The following is a 22,305-nucleotide window of genomic DNA, read 5'->3' as shown; positions in this document are numbered from 1 at the left end:
TTACAAGGACACACCAGGTTGAGAGAGCAGTAGCACAGAGTGGTGGAAAGGGAACCATATTAGAAACTGGAAGGGATTCTACTTCTGCTTAGGTAAGTGACTTGGGTAAATCACCCCCATTTCTCCCAGAAAATAAGAGGGCTGGAATAATCCTTTAGCATATTTCTTGCATGAACTTTAAGAAGGCTCTTGCTATCAGAACAGAAAAAAGACATTAACTAACACAAGCCAAAGTCTTCACCAATCCAGATTTTTCTAAGTTGGAATTACTCATTCCATAAAAGCAATTAACAGTCTTGGGCATGTGAATAATATTTGAATGATTAAAGAATGAGGGGGGGAAAAAAAGCCATTTACTTCCTAAGGTTTTTTTTATCGTTATTTCCAACACTTTTTTTTCCCACTGTGTAACATGGGGACCCAGTTACGCATACATGTGTACATAATTTTTTCTCCTATTGTCGTGCTGTAAGTATCTCGACGTCTAAATATTTCTTGAATCTGTCATTTCTAAATCCCTGCTGCCGCTGCCCTACCGCAGCCACCCCTATTTTTTCCTGCGCCGCCGACCAGTCTTTCGTGGGGGTTCCCTTGCACTCGTACTCCATGTGACCATCCAAGTGCCAGAACCTATCCATCTGCCTTCAGCTCACCAAGCACTTATTTCTCAATACACTGAACATGCTATTCAACATCTCTCCACCCCCCAGTCCCCTTCCTGTGCTCCTGTTGCAGTGCTGAGTTACCTAGCACAGGTCTGTTGGGAACCCTTTCGAGTCAGGCCCCAACTAGGGGCACAGGGTTGCTCCAGCCAACAGAACCAGACGGAGCGTGGTTCAGAAGGAAAGCAAAGTTCTATTCTCTGCTCAAAGAACAGAGAGGGCGAAGCTCCAGGGCGAAAGCGAGCTCCCGGCTGGGCTATGGGCGGGGCTGCTTTGTAGGGATTCGTCCGCGGGGCGGGGGCGGGGCTCGAGGGCGTGGTTCTCCCAGTCCCGGCAGATCCGGGGCGGGAGCGGCCTCGGCACCTGCCCCCGCCGCCACCTTGGGTTGCGTAGGGTTCTCGATGCTTCTGTCCATGGCTGCCCGCCCAGCAGAGGCGTAGGCGCAGCCCTTTTACACCAGGAACCCTGGTCTGAAGAACCGCGTGTGAGGCCTTTGCACGCAGCATCTGTGAGCCAGTGAAACGAGGCTGAGCACAAAGGAGAAGAAAAGGTTAGACTTTATTTTATTACCCAGAATCTATTTTTATTTCCTGGGAATTGTTACTGGCCTTTGCAGGGGTCATTTGGGTTGACTTTGACTCCTCCTTGCTCATCCCAGCATTTTCTCTAATTAATCATCAGTCTACTTAATTCTCTCCATCCTTAATCTCTTTAAAACGTGTCCCCCTCTCTTGACCACTGTTGCTGCCTTTATTAAAGCCACCATAGTGTTGCCCAGGTATATGAGTGTAACAGTCTCTGAACTGGGGGCCTCCGCCTTTAGTCTTTGCCCCCTTTTCCCTGCTAGAAGATGCGGACAGGTGGTCTCTACCTAGAAGAAAAGTTTATCCAATAAGCTGTAGCCAGTCAATAATTTCCTTTCTTTGCTTCTGCCTTTCTGAAAGTCTCTGCTCAGTTCCTGTTGGTGGAACATACCTGACCACTTCTGGTTTGATTCTGCCTGATTAGAACTGATGTTTTGCTCACATAAACTCTCAGCATTTAACACACCTCAGACCATCTTTTAACAGTGGCAAACCAGTGTTCCCGGCTCGGCTCTGGCCACTCTGCTCTAGGAGCCTCATTCTCTTGTCCCTGCTGGCCTTACGTGTGGTTTCCACCCACAATACCCAGTTCCAAATACGGTTGTTTTTTTCTTTTTAAGGCCACACCTGCGGCATATATATGGAAGTTCCTTGGCTACGAGTCCACTTGGAGCTGCCGCTGCTAGCCTACACCACAGCCACAACACCACCAGATCCTTAACCCACTGAACAAGGCCAGGGATGGAACTCACATCCGCATGGATACTACTTAGGTTCTTAACTTGCTGAGCCATAAAGAGAACTCCCCAAATGCAAATTTTACAATCATGTATTTCAGGTCTCCTCTGTACCAGGGCTTGCTTCCTATACTTCCTTCAGAACTCAGCGGAAGCATAGCATCTCTCAGGCTCCTCTCTGACCACCCGCCCCTCCTCCCATCGCTGCTCCTGGTCACCCCTCACCATGCTCTGCTCCCAGCTCCATCCTTGCACTCGCATCCCGATGATATAATTACCACATATTTGTCTCTTTCCCTGACTGGGTTGGGTGCTACTGAAGGCAGGGACTCTTGGGGGGCGGGGGACTGGTTGCTGGTAGGGTTGTGGGACTGCCAGAAATTCTCTACGGAAGGAGTTGAGAGTTGGGAGAGGGGGTTGGGGGATGGGATGAGGCTGAGCAGTGGCCAGACTCTGAAAGCTTTCCAAGCTGTGGCCCATTTCTGACTGATTTTTCCTTTTAATAAGCGTTGTTTGGCTATGCTTTTCCAGACAAAAATGAAGCAGATAATAAATGCAATGTTTTTTGTCTTTCTGTCAGAGAAGCAAAGAAAAAAAATAATTTGTCTCTTCATTTGAGGGAAAAAAAAAAATCAGCTAACAAAGGGAGTGGTTGTAAACAATGGAATTAATTGCTTCTCCTAGGACTATTATTTGGTGTCTATTTAAGGCTACTAGATTTTATTTTAATTACTCAATGGTGTATCCAATTTGCATATATTTGCATATGTCTCTGTGATGTCTTTAAGAAATCTAAGGTAACTTCAGCTGACTCCAAGTCTTACCTTTAGAGCCTAAAAAAAAAAAAAAAAAAAATAGCTTACAGGGAACAAAAGGAAGTGTCACAGGGCAGAGATAGGGCCAGCATTAAGGGCTCTCCTTTGGGGTTTTGTGAACCCAAGTTCACATGCCCAACACAGAGTTGAAACCAAAGAAACTGAAATGTCGGGGTTTGGAGGGGAGAAAGGTTTATTGCAAGGGCTGTGCTAGGAAAACTGAATGGCTCATGTCCAAAAGACCTGAACTCCCCGACAGGTTCAGAGAAGAATTTTTAAAGGCAGAGTAAGGGATAGGAGTAGTAGGGTGTGTGATCCTGCTCAGTTCTTGGCTGATGGTGAGGTGACAGGGCAGTGTCACAAAGGTTAATATTATTCTCAGGCTCCAGGAGGTCTGAGGGCTACATGCTCAAGGTCATCAACTAGTGAACTTCTTCCATTTGGTGGGGGAGTTGTAGCGTCTGTAAAACAGCCCAGGAAATGTGCATCAGAGACTGTTGTCTTGGTACTCAGGGCCGAACTAGGGATTCTGTGACTGCCACATGGCTGATTTACTGTTTACATTGATACTAGTTCTCCTGGTCCAGCTGCTACTTTTTGTCTCTACTTGTTTACATCCTTTCAACCATTAATTATTCGGCCAGGCTCTTGTGACTCAGAGGAGGCCTGGGCGAAAACAGCTTTTCTATAAACAAGAGGCAGGAAACGGACATGGGGGAGGGGTGTGTCCTGGGAAGGCCCCATGGGGTCCTGCTTCGTTACATGTGGAGAACCTGAGGAAAAGGATGCCAGGGCCGCCTCCGGCACAGCCTGCCAACCAGAGCCTTGTGAGGGGCTCAGTGCTTGGGGTGCTTGTCCAATTTCATAGTCCCTGGGATGGGGTGAAAGTAACACTGAGTTTCTTTCCCTTCCACCAATGGAGACATGAGTGGCCTTTCAGGCCTGATGAGGGGGCTTGTTACTTCATGGTAATGTTTTCTTTTGAGGCTCAGAGTACTCGAAGACCAGCAAACTGGAGCCTCCTAAGAAGGTATGTGAGGCAGCGAAAGCAGGGCCTTCACAATACTCAGCTGTGAAGAATTTAATGGGAAGGAAGCAGCACTACTGGGATTTTTAAAGGACTAATACGGTTTAAGTAGTCTTTTAGGGGGAAAGGGGGAGAAATCTGTATTTCATGAGATGAGCTGAGAAGGCGTCTGCAAAAGAGAGAGGGAAGAAGGGATGTGGGGTGTCAAAGGAGTCACGAAAAATTGTGAAAGACTTAGAAATGGGCTAAAAAAAAAAAAAAATGATGATGAAGTGTCCTGGCCAGTGCACCCTTCAGGGTTATCTCTACCTTTCAAGGACTTTGAACAGTTTACATCTGGGTTAGTTGTAGATAATTAGTAACGCAAGTGACTGTATAAAGGTGCAAATGACTTATGCTGAGTAGAGAGACGATAGATTTCCCCTCCATTTCCCACCCCCCAAAAAAAGCCTGTTTCCATCTGCTTCTAACTCTCCTTGAGCATCCTTCTTGTCTTGTTCTTTGAATTTTCCTTTGACCCTATTGGAATATGTTTCTGGTTCTATCATTAATGAGTATGTTAAATAAAATCTTTAATATGTGTTCATGTTATATTTGTATGAGGATTATGATTTTACCTCATAAAAACACAACAAACTGTTCTTTGATACAGGTTAGGGGAGTTTTCAAGTGTGATCATAAATAGTCTCTGTGGATTATTTTTGATCACCAGAAAGAGAGACTCTCCCTTTGTGTTTTAGTCTAATTAATTTACCTAGATTCGGTAGGAAGTCTTCAAAGAGATGGGCCTGAGACTGGTGAGCAAATCCAGACTCATAGGTGTTGAGCACCACAAGACCAGAGAATTAACTTCTGTCTGGAAGTTTCAAGGACTCTCCGGGGGTATTTTCAGTAGTCTCTGTTCTTCCAAAGATTAGATGAAACGTCTCATTGGTTCTTGTATTCCGACTGTAGAAAATCAAGCCTAAGAGATTAATGTCGACAGTTTTCACCTGTATCAACTATATATTTGGTTGAATTCTCTTCTCTTTGAATCCCCCACAAACTCCTACGCTCCCTGGCCTTCTCCACTGCTTGAAAATCTAGGAACTGAAAGTCATAGAACAGGTAGGTACCAGGCCATTTCCTGGGAAATATTTGTGAGCATTGGTTCCACACATGAAATGCAATCCTTGTTCCTTAATGGTGGGCTTGTCAAAGCGCATTAAATGTGATTTATTCTCAAATATGGCTTGATTATGAAACTTTATTAAATTATTTCTTTGAAAAAAGGAGGATAAATTTGTATTGACTTTATGCAAATAATTACATCACTATGAAAAGGAGACTCAGTTAAAATATAGGTTCCTGTATTCTGAAGACCAGAACTATGAAATCTACAATCATGAGCACCAGATATCACTTAATCTTACATTTCAGTTTATAAAAGCCTAGTCTGAGAATTAGAGATAGATTTTAAAATGATGAAGGGCTTCCTCATGTATATATTAGAAAATTGAGCATGAAAAATAATTATAGGAGTTCCCATCATGATACAGCAGAAGAGAATTCGATTGGGAACCATGAGGTTGCAGGTTCGATCCCTGGCCTTGCTCAGTGGGTTAAGGATCTGGCATTGCTGTGAGCTGTGGTCTGGGTCACAGACGTGGCTCAGATCATGCGTTGCTGTGGCTGTGGTGTAGGCTGGCAGCTCTAGCTCCAATTTGACCCCTAGCCTGGGAACCTGGGAACGGGTGTGGCCCTAAAAAGCAAAATAATAATAATTATAAAGATATCCTCCCAAAATGCCCCATTTATTTTTCCTCATTAGTTCAGTACAATCTACTTTTACTTAGGTCTTGTTTTACTGGATCTTTCTTGATTCAGCAGAAAGATTTTATTAAAAGTCATCTACTTCCAGACTCAGAAGCATCTTGGATACCTTCATTTAGTTCTCTAGTGCAGATTCATGGTTGACTAGGTAATGTTGAGTTAAGCTCTAGAGCCTGTTATCATAAGTATATGTCTTGAAAGGTCAGTCGTGAAGAGTTCCTGATACAGTCCTTCCCACAAGGCTCCAAGATTGTTTTTGTCAGAATTCATTTCTGTCTTGGGTCCTAAGTTTTCAGACAAAGAAGAAAGAGAAGCAGAAACTATCTGTTGATGATAAGACTGAATAAGTACAACTAATTTATTTCGGTAACCAGTAAACAGAAAAAGTAAAATCCTCTGTTGGTCTATGATAAATATCTTCCGTAAGAATTTAACCAATGTTTCCTCTGGGTCTGAGAACATTCCATGGATCGCAAAGGTATGGACAAATTCAAAGTCTTTCAACCTACCTCATAAAAGTGTGCAATCCAGAAGACATATATATTAGTAATATTTTGCTTGTTCAAAATTAACTGAAGGAAAGCTGAGCGTCTTTTAACAACTTTTCCCTGCAGTTTTTGACAGTGATGTGGAGTTACATGAAAAATATAGAGTTTACCAGCAAACCTAATTATTTCTGGTATTCCTTTTTATGAGGTGTGGTAAGGCTGGATAATGGGCTCCCAAAAATCTTCATGTCCTAATCCCTAGTATCTATAATATTTTACCTTGAAAGACAAAGTCTTATTATTTAAAAAATTTTTTTTATTATACTTTATTTACAATGTTCTGTCAATTTATGCTGTACAGTAAAGTGACCCAGTTATATATACATTTTTTTTTCACATTATCCTCCATCATTTTCCATCTCAAGTGATCAGATATATTTTCCTGGGATATATAGCAGAAGCTCATTGCTTATCCATTCCAAATGTAATAGTTTGCATTTATTAACCCCAAACTCCCAGTCCCTCCAAGTCCCTCCTCCTCCCTCTTGGCAACCACACATCTGTTCTCCATGTCCATGAGTTTGTTTCTTTTCTGTGGAAAGGTTCATTTGTGCCATACGTTAGATTCCAGATATCAGTGATAATGTATGGTATTTGTCTTTCTCCTTTGGACTTTCTTCACTTAGTATGAGAATCTCTAGTTCCATCCGTGTTGCTGCAAATGGTATTATTTTGTTCTTTTTTATGGCCAAGTAGTATTCCATTGTGTATATGTACCATATCTTCTTAATCCATTCATCTGTCAGTGGACATTTAGGTTGTTTCCATGTCTTGACTATTGTAAATAATGCTGCAATGAACATAGGGGTGCATTTGTCTTTTTGTATGGAAGTTTTATCCGGATATATGCCCAAGAGTGGGATTGCTGGATCATATGGTAGTTTTATGTTTAATTTTCTGAGGTACCTCCATACAGTTTCCTTAATGGTTGTACCTGTAATTATTTATTTATTTTTAATTAAAGGATAGTTAATTTATAATGTTGGGCAGACGTAATTAGGATTTTGAGATGGAAGATTATTCTGAATTATCCAAGACCAATATAATTATAAGGATTATATGAAAGAGAAGATATGTGATGTGATAATGGAGGCAGAGACTGGGGTAATATGCTTTGAAGATGGAGAAAGGGTCCATAAACCAAGGAAAACGAGTGGATCCCAAAAGCTTTTCAAGGCAAGAAAGCATATTCTCCCCTCAGAACCTCCAGAAGGAACCACTTGTGCCAACATCCTGATTTTAGCTTAATGAATCTTGTTTTTGACTTCTGACTTTCAGAACTGTGAGGGAATATATTTGTGTTGTTTTAAGCCAGTACATTTGCTGTGATTTGTTATAGTGGCAATAGGAAGCTAACACATAAGTTAAAAAAAACAACAACAAATATTTGTGATTTTCCAGGAGATAAACCCAAAGATAGTTTAGGTATAAAAGACACCTTGAATCCCCCCCATTTTAAAATCTGATCTTGAAAGAAGAAAAAATCAAAAGTTTGAGAAAATTTGTTCCCTTACTAAGAAAGGATCATAAATGCCTGAGTACATGAAGAGTTTAGCAGATTACTAACCCAGTCATCTGTTGATGGACATTTGTGTTGTTTCCATATCTTGGCTATTGTGAATAGAGCTGTAATGAACATGCAGGTGCAAGTGTCTTTTTCAAGGAAAGTTTTGTCCAGATATATGCCACTATTGGCCACTATTGGCCATATATCCAGACAAAACTTTCCTTGAAAAAGACACTTGCACCCATGCTATCATATGGTAGTTCTATGTATGAGTTTTCTAGGGTACCTCCATACTGTTTTCCATACTGGTTGTATCAATTAGTCATTTTTACAATATTCATTTATCCAACCCAGGAGCATAGAATATCTTTCCATCTCTTTACATCTTCCTTAATTTCCTTGATTAATGTTTTATAGTTCTTGGCATATAAGTCCTTTACCTCCTTGGTTCATGGTAGTTTTGATTTCTAAATTAGGGATATTGAGCATTTTTTCATGTGCTTGTTGGCCATATGTATATCTTCCTTGAGAAATGTCTATTCAGGTCTTTTGCCCATTTTTCCTTTGGGTTGTTGGCTTTTTTGCTGTTGAGTTGTATAAATTGTTTGTACATTTTAGAGATTAAGCCCTTGTTAGTTGCATCATTTAGAACTATTTTCTTCCATTCTGTAAATTGTCTTTTTGTTTTCTTTTGGTTTCCTTTGCTGTGCAAAAGCTTCTCAATTCATTAGGTCCCATTGGTTTATTTTTGCTTTTATTTCTGTTGCCATAAAAAAAAAAATAATGCCATTTGCAGCAACATGGGTGGAACTAGAGACTCTTCATACTAAGTGAAGTAACATGGAAAGAGAAAGACAAATACCATATGGTATCACTTATGTCTGGAATCTAATATACAGCACAAATGAACCTTTCCACAGAAAAGAAAATCATGGACTTGGAGAATAGGCTTGTGGCTGCCCAGGGGAAGGAGGACAGGGAGGGAGTGGGATGGACTGGGAGCTTGGGGTTAATAAATGCAAACTATTGCCTTTGGAATGGATTAGCAATGAGATCTTGCTGTGTAGCACCGGGAGCTATGTCTAGTCACTTATGATGGAGCATGATAATGGGAGAAAAAAGAATGTATACATGAATATGTAACTGGGTCACCATGCTGTACAGTAGAAAAAAGATTTTTTGGGGAAATAACAATAAAAAAAATTAAAAAAAAATAAAGACCATTACTAAATCAGTCAAAGCACAGAAAAGTATTCTAGTGAGATATGGATTCTCTGATATCAGAGCAGATCACATAGATGATAAATAATAACCTTTCCTGCTTCTTGTTAAGAGCAGACCAAATACTCCAAGATCAATTGTAATGGAAAGAAGACCAAATGCTAATTTTGAATTAACATATTATGCCATAAAAGATTAACATAATTCTTTATTTTTTATTTATTTATTTTTAAACAAGAATTACTTCATTAAAACTGAGTTGCCTTTGCCAAATTTTGGACATGTGTCCTTGTTTATTTTTAGGTTCATTATTTGTATTTATTACAAACTAAGGCATCAAAATCATTTTCTGCATTTCTTCTGCAGTTTTATGTATTCCATTCAAGTTTGAACCTTCTTTGTCTGTGTTCACATTGTGGAAAGAAATGCTTAATTCATTTAATTTTAATTTTAGAACAAAATCCTCTCCTTTTTTCTTAATAAACGCTCCATTACCTTTTATACACAGTGATATTTCTCTGCCACCTTTTTCCTACCAGAGTCTTAATCACCCATATTAATTTCAAGGTTCTTTTTTCTTTTTAGGGCTGCACTTGGAGCATTTGAAAGTTCCCTGGCTAGGGGTTGATTGGAGCTACAGCTGCTGTCCTACACCACAGCCATTGTAGGATCCGAGCCATGCCTGTGACCTATACCACAGCTCATGGCAACACTGGATCCTTAACCCACTGAGCAAGACCGGGGATCAAACCATATCCTCATCGATAATAGTCGGGCTTGTTACCACTGAACCACAACTGGAACTTCCTAATTTCACGTTGTGCAAAAGTAACTAACTTCTCCTTCAGAGAGAATGAGGTGGGGAGAGGAGGAGTTGATCTTTCAAGTTGAAGCATTTTAGATAGTAGTGTAAACTTAATATGACTCCCAGCAGTCACATACATCATTTTACACATTGTTAAGATGGCAAAAACCAACACCTTAATTAACGTGGTAGATTTTTCTCCAGGGAATATTTGTTAATGTGGAGACATTTTTGATGGTTAGAACTTGGAGGGAGGGGTAGCGCTAATGGCATGTAATGGGTAGAGGCCAGGGATGTGGGTATTCTCCAGTGCAAAGGCTAGTCCTCCACAGCAAGGCTTACCCTGTCCAAAGTGACAATACCTCTTTTGAGAACCTCTGCATGACTAACCTCAAGATATAGCCGCACTGTAATGTATTTTACATATATATACATGTATATATTATAGTCTTTATATATGTGCCTATCTATACTTTTTCTATTTTTTATTGTATTTTTTTAGTCTTTCTTGCCTTTTCTAGGGCCACACCTGCGGCATGTGGAGGTTCCCAGGCTAGGGGTTGAACTGGAGCTGTAGCTACTACCCTACGCCACAGCAACATGGGATCCAAGCCACGTCTGTGACCTACACCACAGCTCACGGCAACGCGGGATCCTTAACCCACTGAGCAAGGCCAGGGACTGAACCCACAACCTCATGGTTTGTAGTTGGATTCATTAACCATTGAGCCACGACGGGAACTCCATATATTTGCTTTTTCTTATATGTTGCAATGTGGCTATGCCTTGAGGTCATATTAAGCAAATTTCTCATTATATATATATACACACATATTTATACATATATATAATATATAAAAGTTATGTTTGTTGGTTAATGTTACAAACATAGTTTATAACTTATTACAACTATGTAGTTTCTATCTTACTGGAAACTATCCAAATAGCCAAAGATTATTCATTAATTAACTCATTACCATCTTAAATTCTTGTGGTTAACAAAAGATTTTGAAAGTTAAGTGTAAGTTGATGTACTATTATAGAATACAATCACTGTTGGATATTAAACAATCATCAGATTTATAACTTTGTTTAATGAAATACATAATTTTATGTTTTTCATAACCCCCAATTTTATGTGAAATATGTTGGCTTGTCTGATCAGTAAACCCATATAAGAATTTTGAGGAATGAAGATGAAATTGATTATTCATGAGAAAAAAAATAGAGGTCTGTCGTGAAATGTTTTCTTGTATTATATTCTATATAGTTAGGGTCAGGGAGAAGACATATAGCTACTTTTAAACCAGAGAGATCAAACAAGTCTAACATGTCTAAGGATTTACTTTTTTGTGTGTGTCTATTTGTCTTTTTAGGGCCGCATCCACGGCATATGGAGATTCCCAGGGTAGGGGTCCAATTGGACCTGCAGCCGCCGGCTTACACCATAGCTTACACCACAGCCACAGCCACCACAGAACTGAGCTATGTCTGCGACCTGCAACACAGTTCATGGCAACGCCAGATCTTTAGCCCACTGATCGAGGCCAGCGATTGAACCTGCATCCTCATGGATCCTAGTTGGGTTCGTTAACTGCTGAGCCACGACGGACCTCCCAAGGATTCACTTTGGTTAAATAAACTTGGGTTTTTATATAAAAATGCTTCTGAGCTAGAAGTTTTCATGCTAGCTGGTGGTTGGTTTGTGGATTTGGGGGATGAGTGATAGCACATTTAAAGTATTAGAAGTTTAGTTTACTTTCCAGGAATTCTAGTAACATTAGATTTATGTAAGAGCTTATTGTTACTTATAACACAATCAGAACAGAGCTGCCTTATGAGCTTTTATAATCTATTTTATTAATACTTGCCAGGTGTAGTTACATATTTCAAAGTCAGGCAACAGGAGGAAAAGGTTTTCTTAATTACAAACAGCTGGACAAACGGCTTGATCCCTCAGTTCTACAATTTCAGCCGTAAGTCAGAAGTGAACTCATTATCACAAAAAGCAAAGGACCCAGATTGCAAAGAGTTGTTTCCCTGTACGGTGGGACTTTTAAAAATTGACTTGAGCTTGCAAAGGCACAAAAATATAACAAACCAGAGTTTCTGCATTTTCCCTGATCCTCATCTTCCATTTAAGGATCGTGGTGGTACGAATCCCCAAACTGCCAAAATGTTATCTTTAAAATGTTAAAAATATGACTCTCATACAGATACACAATAAACGCATGTTAAAGGTTAATCTTTTGAGGAGGGAACCAGGCAAGTGGTAAAGCTGCTTCACAATGCACTTGGAGATTTCAAGGCAGGGGAAAAAAAGTAAAAAAGATGGCCAGGTTAGATAAAAAATTGTTTTCTATCCAACAATGCAATTAAAGTATAACCTTTGGGGTTATTTTTTTCTTCTGCACAGAAATTGTTTAATTTCTATCAGACAAAAATCTGATAGTTACCATGTAACTTCATAGCATCTGAACCCTAATCAGCAGTAAAATGGAATGACATTTAAAGATACAGTCCCATGGAGAATTAAATAATCCCTGCATGGGTCTATCAAATCATGATTTAATATGACATTGAATTAGGACAAGCAGCCTTCCTTTTCTCTCATTTCCAAGTTTTTGTTAATTTTCTTAACACAAGATGCTCTTGTAGTTGGCCCCAGGGAACTTACAAATTTGGAACATAGCTTTCCACATTCAGAAAGGTCAGGTCTCTTTCCTTCATTCAACAAAAATATTGACATCTGAAATTCCTGTTGTGGCTCAGCGGAAACGAATTTAACTAGCATCCATGAGGACGCAGGTTCTATCCCTGGCCTGGCTCAGTGGGTTAAGGATCTGGCATTGCTGTGAGCTGTGGTCTGGGTCACAGACGTGGCTCAGATCTGACGTTGCTGTGGCTGGAGCGTAGGCCTGCTGCTGCAGCTCTGATTCAACCCCTCACCTGGGAACCTTCATATGCTGTGGGTGCGGCCTTAAAAAGACAAAAAAAATTGACATTTTAATAATGACAGGCACTGTACTAGGCCCTGGGAGAAGAGCAATGAACAAACCATACAAAATCTCTCAAGGCCTCACATTCTAGTAGGAGGAGGTAGATTTTAGGCAAGGGCTAAAATCGGATGGAGACAAGGGCTATAGAGATCTGGGATGTAGTGTGTGAGATGATGGAAAGTGCTGAGAGTCAAACAGCAAGAGGAAGGGGAAGTGCTAGCAATTTTAGGAAAGATGTCCAAGGAAATACTCATGAAAGTGACACTTGAGTTAAGATCTGAAAGAGGTAGGGAGCAAGAATGCCAAAGTGGGGAGATGATGGAGCCGGTATCATGCTCCTTAGGAGAGAAGGGTGTTGAGAGGGAAACTTCTAACAGCCACATGTGGGCTTCGATGCCCTTTGAGAACTCAGGAGTTACTGTTGTCATTATGGCCATTGTGTGGTTACGTATTAGGCAGTAACTGTAAAGAAAAGTCATTGTATGGTTCTAAGAGGTTTGGTATAACATTTGGGCTTTATCGTGGCTGGTAAATTTGGGTTTCCCATTAATAAGGTGATTTTCAAATCATAAATACTATTTGGTTAATTTTAAATGATAAAAAAATGATAAAAAATTATTTCACTCTTTTAGAGATTTAAAAAAATTATGTAATGACCTAGATGCTATTCCTCTTTGGGGAGAGCAAAAAGGGTGATTGTAAAAAAAGGTACTACATTATGCCTTCATCTTTTCCTTTCCTTTATTATAAGCCTATCTGGAAAGTGCACCTGTCATTGATTTTGGTCTCAAAAACCCTGTCTTTTTTCCATAATTTAATTTAATTTCTACACAAGTGAAGTACCTCTTAGAATACTGTATATGTCATGCAGAGAAGAGTAGAAATATTAATTGCCAGTGCTTCAGTCCAATTTGTGTGGCTCTGAGAAATGTCAGTGATAGGCAGCGTGTACTTCTGATGATAGTGAGTCAGCAGAACAGAAAGGGCTTAAATAGCAACAACCCAAGCACATGAGAGAAGGCACTAGGAGCAGTTGGCAGAGTCGATAGGGTAGTGCACCAATTAGCTTGATAATGTGAAGATACTCAGAAGAGTGTATTATCCTAGAAATACTAATGGAACAAAGTAGTCTTCAAACAGGCCCTTTACATCTTTCAGGATGATTTTTTTCAGCAGCACCAGGTCATAGCCTCTGCAGTGTCATGGTAGTAATGGATCTGAATCAGCAATCCAAGGAGAATTTCACTTTCAATTAAAGTTCTTGCTTGACCTTAACCTCTTACAACTCTATTCAGATCTAGGTGACGTAAGTTATTTGTGTATTTACACAATTAGAAACTCCTTGTGGGCACCTTTTGCCTCATGGATGTGCAAAGTTTGCAGAGGTGAGGAATAGCATTGCCTCTAAATCTAAGGTCACTCCTGGACACGGATCATGGCAGCAGCTGCTTCTGAGTGCCATGTGCACAGCACCAGACACTGTAAAAGGAGCTACAGAGGTGGGTTCTTACCTAATCTTCGGAGGGTCTTTAGGACTAAACCTTAAAGATAAATCTGTGACTCAGAAAATTAAGTAGTTTATCCAAAACTCTGTGGCTTTGGGAATTCCTAAACTGGGGCTTTGAATTCTCTTTCTACCATGCTAGTTACTCTGCCCTCACATAATCTTGGCAGTTTTTCCTAAGAACCAAAATAAGCAAAAGGAAAAAGAAAAGTGTTTAAAGTGCTTTGCATGTTATAATCTTAGGTTAAAGCACCAAATAAGGTCACAGGTGGAAAGAACCTTTAGTGTAGATTGAAAAATGAGGACTCTTTACTTTTATAGCTGTGTCCCACTTAGAATCACTTTTCATCTAAAAGAAAAAGAAAAAGCAATTTCATGAAGTGCTAATTTTAATCAACTTGCATCTGCATAAGGACCTCTAGCCCTCCTCTTGCATATTCTATTATATAATTCTCCCCTTTCCAGGCGTGACAGTGCAGAAAAGGTTTATACTTGGACTTACAGTCCCACATACCAGTCAAACCATGCAGTGTTCTTATGAATTTCAAATACCTTCTCTTTTCCTGGATATTAGTTTACAGAAGGGCCTTAATAACTACTGCAATACCTATCAAATTAAATTAAAAATCAGAGTAAATCTCAGGCTCTTTCTGTCTGTGAGATAAGTTTGCTTATTCTATTGATTTTATCCTAACATGGTTACACATTTCAATAATTTCTGAATTGAGGGGAAGAGATCAAACTTCCTTTTTTTTTTTTTTTTTTTTTTTTTTTTTTTGTCTTTTTGCCATTTCTTGGGCCGCTCCCACGGCATATGGAGGTTCCCAGGCTAGGGGTTGAATCAGAGCTGTAGCTGTCAGCCTACGCCAGAGCCACAGCAACGCAGGATCCGAGCCGCGTCTGCGACCTACACCACAGCTCACGGCAATGCCGGATCGTTAACCCACTGAGCAAGGCCAGGGATCGAACCCGCAACCTCATGGTTCCTAGTTGGATTCGTTAACCACTGCGCCACGACAGGAACTCCAGATCAAACTTCTTATTTCTCATTTTTTTCACTTGAATTGGGATATCTGTAGAGGCTACTGGCATGGTTTTCACCATTCAGTACAAATGTTACAGCTTGATGCAGTTGTTTTTTCTAAAGTATAATGGCCTTTACTGCCCTAAAACCACTTTACTAAGGCTCAAAAGGGAAGCACTTTTTTTTTTTCTTTCTCAGAAACAACTTTAAAATACACCCTTTGGTTTCTGAAGTTAGGGGGCTGGTTGGTTCCCAGCAGATTTAAATGAAAACAGCTTTTGCAGAGGCATGAAACCCTCTTCTAAGGAGTCCTGGCACTGTTAGGTAGTTAACTCAGACCTGCTACTCCCTGTGCCACGAGAGGTACCAGCTCAATAGTGGTATCTCTTTCTGCACAGGGTGCATCTGCCAGGATTCCTGGTGATACCGATGGCATACCCCAGTAGGGTCGTCGAGGAAGGTTTAATGAAGAGGCCAATCACTAGTGTGTAAGCAGGATTAGGAAGCCAGTGAGGGATTGTGAAGGCAGTCTATAGGAGGATTTGCCATGCCAGGGCCTCTGGGGGCAAAGGGGAGGGGGTGGTATAGCTCTAGGAGAGGTCCCTGGGGAGGAGCTATGGCTTTAGTAAGGGGACCCAAGGTAGAGCAGCTTCTGCCAACTACGGCCTGGCAGGCAGGGAGCTGAGCAAGTAAGTATCTGATCCCTGTTCTTCCACCACCCTGATCCCTCACTGGTGCTTCCCACTGGCTGAGTCCGACCAGCTAGATTGAAGCTTTGCGTGAAACCACTAGATCAGAGGATTAAAAGTGGATTTATGACTTAAAGATGGCCATCCATTCATTTAAAGGAAAAATGGGGGATTTTTTTGGGGGGGGGATCTGGCTCAAATTTTGGCAAACTGTGATGATGAGTACTGGAATTACAAAGTTGAAAAGACATGATCTGCTTTCATTTAAAAAATTAAAAAAAAAGAGAAGACATGATCTTACCTTTTGAAGCTTACCATTTTGTAGAGGATGGCAGATAAGCACACAGTTAACCAACAACAGTTATAGCATAGTGCTATAGTTTAAGCAAAGAGCAATTGAATCACAACTGGGGCAAAGTGGTGACAACTGTCAATTCTCCGAAAAGATCCACTGACCAAGCAGAGTTAAGTTTATTAAACAGAGCCAGACGACCCATGTGCAGAGATTTTGACATAAAAGTTTCGGCTCCGTGAACACACAGTGAGGTGACGGTATTGAATGAGCCTTGATGAGCAAACTGTATCTTGATGTGTAAACTATTTTAGTTGGCTCACAATTGTATCTTATACAGGTATTTCCTGGAGCAAAAGGCTAAGTTATTTTGGCTTGTCTCGATATTTTTTTAACATAGGCAAAGGAAAATATGCTTGGTCTCAGGATTATTTAGCAAAGAGATAAGACATGAATTCAATTTAAATCTCATAGTGGAGAAGGAAAATAACATTTATTAAACACTGGTTATCAACCAGGTAATACTACATGCTTTAATTATCTCACTATCCCTGAGGAGTTAAGTAGTGGTATTTCTGCTTTATAGATGAGGAAAGTGAGACGCAATTAACCAAGTTCACACAACAGCTAATAGGGCCAGGAATTTCCTTTCCTAAGGGGATGAAGACTTGGGGGAAAAATTCTAAAAGGAGAGCGTATTCTAGATGACCTCAAAGATGCTTAGGATTTCGACCATTGGGACAATACAATGGACGGGAATGGGGAGAATGAATTCAGGGAGACGGAACAGTACGAATGAAAGCCCTAAGGTGAGAAAGTGCCAGTATGGTTTAGGGAAGGGGCTGCAGGTTTGTGGGAAATTGATGTGGGCCCTGAGGAGCACATGCAAATTAGAATTTCTTCATGAAGAGAAACACTTTTCTTCCTCTTTATATTCCTTTTGTAAAATAGAGACTCTCACTGACATGTTCGCCTTCTCAGGAATGGATTGGGAAAGTAGCTTAAACTCTTCTCACTCAAAGTGGTGATTAAGCTGGTTAGTGAGAATGGGCTGAGGTTCCCTGTGTTCTGTGGGCTGTCGCACCAATCTTGTTTTCTCTCTTAAAACGGTGGCCCACCTTCTCCTGCTTTTAGAGCCGTAGCTGCTCTTTTACTGTTCTATCCCCAGCTTTGAACAACACTTGTATCTCATTCAATATATACTTTCTATAGTAATGCTATTTAATGACAAACATTCATGAAGAAGTAATCACGTAAATATATGGAAGAAAACATATTTTGTGGGTTATTAGATGCAATAAGAATGGTTGCTTATAATTTCCCTTATTCTGAACATACCCGTTGATTCCTTTTAGGCGTCAAAGGACTTGATGAGATGTCTGGGTTTTTGTTGTTGTTCTTTTTGTTAAAGCATGTGCTTGTGATGCTATTTCATGGTTAACCTGAACAGATGTTGCCGTTGGCTTGCTCCAGCTGTGGATTTCAGACAACCAGAAGTAAGCGAGGTGTCAGAAATAATCACCCTGGAAACTTACCCTTTTCCCTTTTCTTCCCTTAAGTCATGGAATAAAGGTCTCCTGCCAAAAGCGGTCCTTCACCCAGGCTCCTCCAGGTGTCTTTTTGATTCTCCTCTCTCTCCTTTTCCTCCCTCTTTAATGTGCCAGACGCACAGAGACATTCACAGGCATTCTGCCTCTGCTCTGTCTCACACACACAGACACACACACTTTACTTCTGGGCAGGTCATTGATAGGTAGAGAGCATCTTTTGGAAGCAGCACCTTGTTCTCTCCTTTCAAGGTGCTGAGTCCAGGTGAGACTAAACATCATGGGGGCTGGAAGAGGTTTCGGTTCCCAAGGTAGCTGTTCTGTGTTGGGGCTACACCTCCCTTGACCAGTTGGACATCTTCAGCTCTTTCTTAGATCCATCTGTGTTCCCCTGCCTGCGAGGATAATAGAACTGAATGTTCATAAAACAACCCGGGCTCTTTATTTTCAGAGTAATTGGTTTATGTTCCAGGGATAACTAAAAAATCAATCAGATAATTGCTGGTTGACAGCATGTATACCCGAAGGTGATTTAGTCTGGTTTATCTTTATTTTCAAGGACTAGTCATTTAAATATAAACCTGTTTAAGATAAAAGCACAAGTGTTCACTAAAGCTCCAAATAAATGATGTCCCGCCAGTGTTTACAAAAGCAGTAAGAAATGAATTGCAGGTGATTACCAGGTCAATTTAACCAAATCAGAATGAATTGTTTTAGAATTAGTCTTATATCCATCCTTAGGAAGATAGATTTAATTCTCCTTCTCCCAAATGTAGATTCTTATTATCTTTATCATCCTAATTCAAGTTCTTTGTTGAAGAACTCAAAGGTTTGTCATTTACTCAAAGGTAAATATATAGTATATCTCTTTCTCTCTTTTTTTTGTCTTTTTGCCATTTCTTGGGACGCTCTCACGGCATATGGAGGTTCCCAGGCTAGGGGTCTAATCGGAGCTGTAGCCGCCAGCCTACGTCAGAGCCACAGCAACGTGGGATCTGAGCCATGTCTGCAACCTACACCACAGCTCACAGCAACGCCGGATCCTCAACCCACTGAGCAAGGGCAGGGATCGAACCCACAACCTCATGGTTTCTAGTCGGATTCATTAACCAGTGTGCCACTGCAGGAACTCCTCTTTCTCTTTCTTTTTTGAAACAAAGCTAGGAGTTTCATCATGGCTCAGCGGTAACAAATCTGACTAGCATCCATGACGACGTGGGTTTGATCCCTGGCCTCACTTAGTGGGTTTAGGATCTGGTGTTGCTGTGAGCTGTGACATAGGCCAGCAGCTGCAGCTCTGATTTAACTCCTAGCCTGGGAACTTCCATATGCTGATGGTGCAGCCTTAAAAAGCAAAAAATAAAAAATAAAATAAAAATAAAACAAATCTACATTTTAAAAGCCATTTTTAATGAGTTAAATTTTACAGATGCGTAAGTAATATGAACAATAATTAGGTTATTTTGTTTACCAAAGCCATTACAAACAGTTAATTGTGAATACCCTGGGAGATTAGCCATTTCCAATTGAAACAGGTAATTATAGATATTTGGGAGAGCTGTTTGCCAGACTGTGACAGGAGGATATACCCATTGCCAAGCAGTATTAGGCATTTACAGTTTTACTTCAGTAAGACAGTAAACTTACGTTTTCTGAGCATAAATATTTATACAGAACCAGCATGTCTTCCTTTGACCTTAGACCATATTAGTCACTACCATTTATTATGGGTTTTATGTATATTTTCAGGCCAGCTACTCTTATTATTTCCATTTTATAAAGGAAAAACCAAGGTGCATATTTTTCATTTTCTTCTTGGTCTTGTTTCTAAAGAGTCAGACTCACAATTTGGACTTAATGGGGCTATCTACCTCATATTGTGAAGAAAGCTTTTATAAAGAATTAATACTAAGGAATTAAAGTTGTAAATTAAAATTTGTGAAATTTTGAAATCACTTAAACTGGAACCTCAAGAGTTGAATAGGGCTTAGCAAGTTAAAGGCTTCTTGTGATATATTAACTAGAAATAAAAATGCTATAAATGGATAACCTTATGAACAACATAATTAGAAATTATAGTCTTTTGCCTTGTTTTGGGAGTTTGAGTAAGTCCTAAATAAAAAGCCTCCCACTGCACAGTGGAACTATACAATATAGATATAAATATGGATAGAAATATATTTGTTTACTGTATTGAGTTTTACATATTTTAAGGCTTTATTTATTTATAGTTGATAATGTTTTATTAGTGTCAGGTGTACAACATAGTGATTCAAATTTTTTTTTTTTGTCTTTTTAGGGTCACACCTGCAGCACATGGAGGTTCCCAGGCTAAGGGTCTAATCGGAGCTGTAGCTGCCGCCTACACCACAGCCACAGCAGTGCCATATCTGAGCCACGTCTGCAGCCTACACCACAGCTCACGGCAATGCCGGATCCTTAACCCACTGAGCCAGGCCCGGGATTGAACCTGCAACCTCCACTGTGCCACAGTGGGAACTCCAGATTCAAAATTTTTAAAGATTATATTCCATTTAAAGTTATAAAATGTTGGGTGTATTTCCTGTGCTGTGCAGTTTATCTTTGTAGCTTAATTATTTTATACACCATAGCTTGTACCTCTTCATTCCCTACCACTAGTTTTTCTCTGTCTTTCTGTTTTATTTGTTCATTTGTTTCATTTTCTTTAGATTCCACACGTAAGTGTTAACGTACAGTACTTGTCTTTGAGTTATTTTACTAGGCATCATGGCCTTCAGGTATTTGTGATGGAAAAGCCTTTTAGAAAAAAAATCTGACTTCAAATTTAAATTTATTTGAGTCTTTTTATTCTCTTAATTTTTGAAAATGTAGTGCATATAAAATTGCAAAAATTTAAAACTATACAGAAATAATAAATGAGTCTGCTTTCTGCTCCCTCCCGCAGTTCGCAATTCCCCATCGTAGACTCAGCTGCTGTAATCGATGTTGTGTGTATGGTAAACATATACAAGTGTCCGTCCATATTTTTTCTTCCTTTCTTTTTTTATTAGACAATAGTTGATTTACAGTGCCGTCCACGTCTTTTTAAAACACAAACTATTAGCATGCTGTACAAGCTGCTCCTCACCTTGATTCTTTTGCTTGATAATATATTTGGTAGATTATTCCATACTGGCGCATAAATTGTTTTTGACCTCTTTTTAAACAGCTGCAAAACAATCCTTTTGTATGAACGACGCATAATCTAACATGCCTTCCATTTAACAATCAGCCCAGGTAAATAAGCAGAAATTCTTTCTTTTTTTCCTCTCTCTCTTCCTTATTTTGTCCTGTGTGGGAGTTTGGCTTGTCCAGGCACTTGCATCATTTCTCTGCTCCACTCTGCCTCAGCAAACAATCAATGTGACATGTGTTTACTTTTCCACATTCCTACAGTCTCAAATTCTGTTTTTTAACTTTGACAATGAATAGAGGATTTGGGATCTTTGTCAGAATCCATTGAAAACCAAGTTGAGGTCTCTTGGTCCAGGAGTCTTGAACCACTGTGTCACTGAAGTCCTTTTCATTCTCTCAGTCCTGCCCGGGAGGAACGAAGTGTTTTCCCAGGACAGTCTCCATCTGGATAAATGATCTCGTCCACACAATTTTTAATAAAATTGCTTCTTGCTGATGAGCTTTGTCAGAATCAACACATAAATATCAGTCAGTAAATGTTCAAGTTATAAAAATGCACTGTAACTTATGCTTTGATTCAACAAAAACAAATTAAGCATCTGCGCTGTTACTGGTAATAGTCTAGGTGTGGAGACACAAAGATAAATAGAGCATGTTTCTTGCCCTCAAAGGGGTTACATTGAGGTTTCAGAAAAAGAGATATTTCTATTTTTTTCAAAGGTAGAGGCTTTATTTTTGTCTTATGGAATTTTACATGTGTTGAAAGCTTGTATACGTCAAAAAAACTGTTAAACCAAGGTAATTGGGGTCTAGTTAGATTATTTCAACCACCTCAATGATTTATAATCCTCTAGTTACAGACCTATCATATGGACAATTATCTTGAGTGTTCCGAGTACATACTGTCTTAGAAGTCACAGAGCCAGCCACAGGGTTTATTAAATCAACTTAAACCATATGACAACAAGCACAGTAAAGAGATAGAGTAGGTTAACATTCTTAGAGTACAAGCAGATGGAGGAACCACGGTACCTGAGACCCGGGGTTCATAGGCTCAGCTGTCTTCTCTTCTTCTCTGTCTCCCTGTTCTCCTCCCTGATAACTGTGTGGCTGTGAGGACCAGAGTTGAGGTTTGAAGGTGGGGATTCAGAGATGGGAGGAGTCTTGGGCCAACGATCCACACTTGTTCTGTGAGAGACACTTAGGACCGAAGACAGTTGGACATCACTGAAAATTGTCAGTTAGCCTGCTAAATAGCCGTAGGTCTTAGGTGTGCTTCTTCAGTAGAATACAAAGGAGGCCAGAGTGAGACCATACTGGATGTCACTGATGGGTGATTGAATTTAAGGGTGGCATAGTATTCATCCCAGAGGTGA

The 22,305-nt window shown here is 40.0% G+C and overlaps 1 protein-coding gene across 11 annotated transcripts in view; it reads left to right on the top strand.

Annotated features, from left to right (window-relative positions):
- LOC102159559 (uncharacterized) overlaps positions 1-22,305 on the top strand; it is a 555,170-nt gene that overhangs the window by 66,762 nt on the left and 466,103 nt on the right. For 10 of the 11 annotated variants that reach the window (XR_014819296.1, XR_014819295.1, XR_014819298.1 and 7 more), the window contains exon 1: positions 989-1,212. The exons of the other annotated variant lie outside the window; for it this stretch is intronic. The gene's annotated coding sequence lies outside the window, so the exon portion shown is untranslated. Of the gene's footprint in view, positions 1-988; positions 1,213-22,305 lie in introns of those variants that run through there. 11 annotated transcript variants of the gene reach the window in all.

Source organism: Sus scrofa, chromosome 11 (assembly GCF_054392235.1).
Source record: "Sus scrofa isolate SSC_HxYL_T2T_F1_AM1 chromosome 11, Sscrofa_HxYL_maternal_Yorkshire_Landrace_v2.0, whole genome shotgun sequence".
Classification (NCBI taxonomy): Eukaryota; Metazoa; Chordata; class Mammalia; order Artiodactyla; family Suidae; genus Sus; species Sus scrofa.
This window is presented reverse-complemented; position numbering and strand designations above follow the sequence as displayed.